Below are 6,503 nucleotides of genomic sequence, written 5' to 3' on the forward strand. Positions count from 1 at the left end.
AAAAGACCTAATCTTAAAACTCCCGTAATGCTTGAGAGCGGATCGCAACACAAACGCGTCCACGTTACGCAGGCTCAGACGTGGTGCGTCGCGCGGTCGCGGCGAACGAGCCACACATCCGACGGTGGCGATCGTGCCGCCGCGTGTACGGTTGTTAATTATATACGTACCGAAATCCCCTTCCCCGGTGTGTGTGTGTGTGCGACAGACGAACGCGACGTACGGACGCACGGACGTTCTCACCTGCGACTGCAACGTTTTCGCAAAAGCTACGGCAAAGCTACGTTGACATTTCGCGAGAAACGAACGTCGGACGTAACGTCGGAACAGATACGCGTACGCACACACGTACACACGCACACATATACATACGTACACACAACCACCCAAGTATACATACGTACACAGAGAGGAACACGTACATGTACAATAAATATACACACATACTGCAAGGACTCATCAGCAGCACACATTAAAGTGAAGATAAAATGCGCGCAACTTGTGCTCGTCGGTAGCACAAAAACTATTAGCTCATAAGCGAACAAACAAAATATAGTTATTACAAACAGTTATATTATATATATTATATATACATACAGAGTATGAGAAGAGTATGACACAGAGACAAAAAAAGAAAGAACGAACGGGCGAAACCCATTCACACTTACACGTTTAAACTGAGGAGAAACAAGATGGTAAGCGTGAAAGAGCTAGCATTTTTCGTGAGCAAACACGCGACGAAGATGAAGAGAGAAATAAAAAAAACTAAATGCTAAATATATTATATATATATTATATATAAATATTATAAATAATGAATATAGGGTCTATGAGACTAGGATAGTTAGGCGAAAGGGAAATACGAGCGAATGCGGAGCGCGCCCTCGTGAGTTTTACGCGATCCCAAGCATAGTCGACGAGAGAATGCGGGCAACGTTTGTGCAGAACGAACCAGAAGAGACGTGTGTGGAAGCGAAAGAGACACTGAGAGAAAGGAACAAAGAGTGCGAGAGAGGGAGAGAAAGGAAGAGTACGTGGACGATTTTGCGAATGCACGACCTTGGGATCGGCGTAGGTGCGCGGGCGCGCCGTTGTGCGAATGTGCAAAAGACCGAGCGAATGTGAATGCTTCGTGAGCATCAAGGAAGAGCGAATGCGAGACGAGAGTGAGACTTAGAGTGGCGTGCTTCAGGTAATCTGAGGTCCTGTGATCGTTATAAGCGAAATATTTTTTTATTTCCGGGTAATATAATCTGAACGCGTAAAACTCTTGCGTCGTTTTGAACTTTTACTTGCAATATACCGTTACGTTCTCGCAATACTTAGGATGAAGAAGAATAAGAAGAAGACGAATAGGAATAAAGAGGGTGGATGAACAAAAAAAAAAAACAAACGAAATAAAACAAGATACGAAGATGAGGATGACGAGGGAGAGGAAGAATGTGAAGAAAGTCCGTAGGTTTTTGATCGTGGAGCGAACTTTTAGAGACTCGAGCCAGCCCCTTGCCCTCCCAAAAGAGACGAAAAAGAGATGCACCCCCTTTCGTGACGCCCCATCACAATCTGAACTACTCCTACTCGGCCGGATCACTTCCTTCGCCCCCCTCCCCCCCTCCTCGAACCTCTTTGACAAAACTTATGGATTGTCCGTACTTTCGATGGGGTTATCTTTGGATGAGACCAGACGCGATGAAACGAGATCGGAGAGAAACGAGTTTTTTTCACGTTTGCTCGCGGAAATCATTTCTTCATATTGGTGAACGAGAACGCGGATCCCCGGAAAGAGAAGTCAAAATCGAAGGAGATAAAGAGGCGGTTCACAAAAAAAGAAAAAAGAAATGAAAGAAAAAGTCAGATTTCGTGATAAAAGCGAGACTAAAAGATTGTTTCGATTTCGTCGTTTCTTCGACTGGCAATCGCGGACTGTTAGAGTTACGGAATTGAATAGTAGCGTGCCGAATTTGTTCACATACCTCTGGACGTTAACATCGACCGCGTTACTGTTGTTGTTGTTGTTGTTTTCTCTCGAAAACTCTCGTACGAGACCTTTTTGTTCCTGACCGGCTCGTTTTCCCGAGACACACCCCGGCCATCGCCTTCCCCCTTACTTTTCCATCCGAGCCACCCCATCCCATTCTTGTTTCCAATCGCAATCGAGACTTGGCAAAATTTCGTCAGACACGCTAAATCACTACCTACGAAATACAATCGATAAAATTTTTTCTCTCGCTACGTTTTGGAAATCGTGTCTTCCAGACGAGACGAGCTCTGGAGAAATTATCGCAAAAGAGAAAGAACGCGAATCATCTATTCCCTTTCGCGATGACCGACCCCTTCCCTCTTTCATGGCCCTTTGTTCGCCAATTACGAAAGTAACCTAACGTCGTCATCTTCGTTGAACGTAAAAGACACGCGCCGAGAAGCCGCCGGGTAGCCAGGCTTTTTGACCATCTGGGACGAGAGAAGAAAAGATCGCTAAAGGATTCATCGTCAAAGCTACATTTAACGATCGCACTCGCCTCGCGATTGGAACTCGACGGCCACGTCTCCGGCAAATTTTCTTTCGAAAAGCAATTCTCTCTCAACAAAAAGAAGAAGAAAAAAAAAAACAAACAAACAATCTAGCGACTTTCTCTCGAATGAGAATCTCAAGTCAGGATCGATCGATTGGGGAATCAAGCTGGAGGAATTCGACTCGAATTGAGAGGAACTTTATGATTCTCGGATTTGTCTTTCGTTCGCGGAAGAAAGACGTCGCGCGGGGGCCGCCTCGAGTTCCAGCGATCGTGACCGCGGGTCGATTCATTGATCGTTCTTATTAAAGAAGTTTTTGCGTTACAGGGCGTTTTTTCCTCGGATTAAGTAGTATGTAAATACACCTTGATATCACAAGCATAAACTGAGAATTTACTGGTAAACTTAAACGAACGTACATAATGCGAAATAGGGTTAGTTTCTATGTAAATACCTAAAGCTGGGCGAGTGCATACACCTCGTTCACGCAACCAACGATAATCGTTTCTTATCGAACCAGAGCTTCTGTTCGTTGTCGGTGCATGCCTGACGATCGGCGATCGCTTCCGCCTCACCCCCGACCTCGGCCCTTCCGGCACCCTCGCCAGAGGATCCGGGATTTTTCATCCTTGCGAGGGAGGGATCGCGCGGCAGCGTTCACCGTCTCCCGGACATGACCGATCGGGAAATTCTTTTTTTTTCTCGACACCGATACTCCGACACACTGATACACATTTACACGCACACACACTCATCACATACCACACACGGCATTGCGATGGATTGTACAGCTACGATAGGAACACACGCAATACCTAAACGCAATCTTGGCACACTCGCACCAATCGGCGCCCGCAGCACCGTAGGGACCGAATTTTTCTTACGCGGAGTTTTTCTTGCCGGACAATCGCGTCTTGTTTTTCGGAGAATGAACACAAACACAGAGGAAACTCGCTAGTATTGAGACATACGTCACGATGAGTCGGCGTGGCGTGAGTTTGGAGCGCTTCTATGCGAAAAGTGCGAACGTGCTGCACGAAATTGAGAGTGAGAGAGAGAGAGAGCTTTGAGTACATCTGGGAGAGAATGGGAGTGCGAAATTGATAGATTCGGCAGAGAGAAAGAGAGAAAGAGAAATAACCGTGAGAATGAACGACGGAGCGAATGACAAAAGCTTAGTTAGGCAAAGCTGTTAGCACGTGTCGCGCGAACGAAATGCAGATTAATGAAAATTCACGTTGGTAATCGCAAACGATAGATTTCAGTCGAGTAGGAATTTCCAAGAGACGCAATTTCATTTTTCACGGTCCCTGTAGTACAACAGCGTCGAGAGGTACCGAGAACGGTGCACGAAACGGGTAGTAAGAGCGCGAAAGAGCGAAAAAGAAACGGAGAGAAAATGGAAAGAGAGACGAACATCAGCGTTACTATTTACCACTATCTCACTATCACCATCACAAAAAATTTTTGATAAAACAACAACAATACAAAACACCACCACTACCACTACGTCGAGATCCTTCATGATGATCGCGGTCATGAAACGATTGACAGACGACTGTTTTCGACCGGTGCATCCTGCCGTGCGCCGAGGGTTGCTTTTTTAAACGAGTAAACCTACGTGATGGCTGATCGGCGGGCTGTCGGGTCCTCGGATCCGCGGCCCTCCCCCGACGGCAATTTAAAGCACACATCCCCGCGCGAGAAGGAAGAATTCCCGAGGCGCCGGCCCGTGCCCCGCGAACGTGTACCATAATTTTAAATTTAAACGAAAGGTAACGAAACAAAAAAAAACACACACAAGCGCGTTAAACAATAGATCTAGTAGTGTATGTTCTGTAATCAACTGACAAGTAAGCGAGGATAAAGATAAAGAAAAAATAATAAAAAATGCGGGTCGCACCGCGGAAAAAGCACAAAAAAAATAATTTACAAATATATTGATTTACATATGCCCGTAACTCGTAAGGGGGCCGATGGCGCAAACACGTCCGCCCGCGTGAGATTTTCGGGCCTTTACGACGACGGCAATGAGAGGAAACGGCGGGATGAGGGCGCGCATAAACAGAAACACGGCGTCCGCGAGCCGCGTCCGCAAGCACGACTCGCGGGCAAAAGCGGAAGCGGAAGAGCGCGCCCACAGCGTGAGAAGATCGCGTGAGGTGATCCGCAGAGACCGCGAGCTGTTGGGTCGTCCGTATTCGTCGCGAGAGAGGCAGCGAGCCGCGCAAACAAGGGTGACGACGAAGAAGATGAGGATGAGGAGGAAGAAGAAGAAGCGGCTGAGAAGCGACGAAATACATACAAGAGACAGAGAGAGAGAGAGAGAGAGAGAGAGAGAGAGAGAGAGAGAAGTGAGAGAGAGAGAGAGAGAGAGAGAAAGAGAGAGAGTGAGAGAGACACACAGAGGCTCACGCGCGCCTAAGGATGGGGTAAGCCCAAAGAGGAAGGCCCCAAGAGGCGTCACGGACGATCCGGACGACACTCAGCGCCCGACCGTTAGCCCACTCGTGGAAGTGCGACTAAGAAATTTAGTCGAGAAGAGGCCCAAGAGATGATGAGATGATACGCGAGTATATATATACGCGAGAGAAAGATACGGCATATATATATACATGTACATCCTTGGAAAAATCCACAGCGCGACGTCGCCTGCAAAATCGGCCCTACCCATAATCTTAATCTCTTTCATGTAAATTTGCTAAATGTTTAAATAATCTAAAAAGTGCCATAGCCCGGATGCGCTGGTGCATACTCCCAGCGCATACACACTCACAAATACGACTCGACCCTCACGAATCAAACGCAAAATCCGCGGAGCCGCGCGCGCGATGAAAAGAGCGCGCGCGACCGCGGTAGAATTGGTATTCTCGCCAAGGAGCAAACACAGTGCAAACAACAGTGACAGAAACCTACAGAACAGTCGCTACACGATACAAGAAGACACCCAACAAGAACGGATGGGTGCGCGCCCCGTCGTGCGCGGGGTGTCGCGTCCACGCGACGACGAGATACACACAAAGCAAATCGAAGTTAGCCCTGGTTCACGAGCGTGCAACCCCGCGCGCTCACACACTTCTCAATACACGAGCACGCGTGCGTGCGTGCTCACACGCACAGACACACTCGCACACGAGAATACAATGTACACTCTTAAGCACACTAAGAAGCACACTTGTTTACACTCAATTACACACGCTACGGATATGTAAAGCCAATTGATTTTGTAAATTGCCCAAAAAAGGATTTTTAAAAAGCTACGATTCGGCCCCGTAATAATGTATATTTTCGCGCGCGTCACGCAGAGGACGCCGATTCACTCGGGCGAAGCCCTCCGTGGCCCGGGAACGGGACGCGGACGCTCCCCGGGAGAAGACGCGTCGTCTCGGGCGCCGTTGAAAAGAGTAAACAAAAATTAAGAAAAGAAAAACTCGTTGATCAATTTCACGGTAATTTGAGATGGGAACATGACAGAGGGAGGAAGAGAGAAAAAAATTCGAGCATGACACGAGATAACAAAAATGTCAACAAGACAAGCACACGCGTTTGTGCTCGTAGTGTTATACGTAAAATGTGAACGCAAGCAAAATTTCGCGGCCTTTGGCATACGTTTGGATGCAGAACCGATGATGATGAACAGTGCGTGCGCGCTCACGTGCGGCAACGCGCGTGGGAGCGTACGCCCGAAACGCGTCCCGGACTTGACACAAGAGTACCCGGAAGTGACGTGTGGGCGGCCTCTTCGTCGGGGGTACGTCCTGACGATGGACAGGTGGCGAGGTGCCAGACGATCTCGTCGACGAGAGTCGACCAAGGAGAGCGAGAAAGGAAGAGAAGAATGATGAAAGTGCGTGCGATAAACAGAGGGCGAAGGGTTGAAGAGAAAGAGAGGAGCGGAGTACGAGGCCAAGTCTTGGAAGCTCTTCGAGAAGAGAGACAGACAGAGAGAGAGAGAGAGAGAGAGAGAGAGAGAGAGAGAGAGAGAGAGA

At 48.1% G+C, this 6,503-nt stretch overlaps 1 protein-coding gene across 5 annotated transcripts in view; it reads right to left on the reverse strand.

Annotated features, from left to right (window-relative positions):
* The window catches only part of LOC116849985, a 239,013-nt gene that overhangs the window by 213,509 nt on the left and 19,001 nt on the right, over window positions 1-6,503 (reverse strand). The window lies entirely within an intron of this gene.

Source organism: Odontomachus brunneus, unplaced genomic scaffold (assembly GCF_010583005.1).
Source record: "Odontomachus brunneus isolate Ranch 3 - 2012 unplaced genomic scaffold, Obru_v1 Obru_scaffold_130, whole genome shotgun sequence".
In the NCBI taxonomy this organism is placed as follows: Eukaryota; Metazoa; Arthropoda; class Insecta; order Hymenoptera; family Formicidae; genus Odontomachus; species Odontomachus brunneus.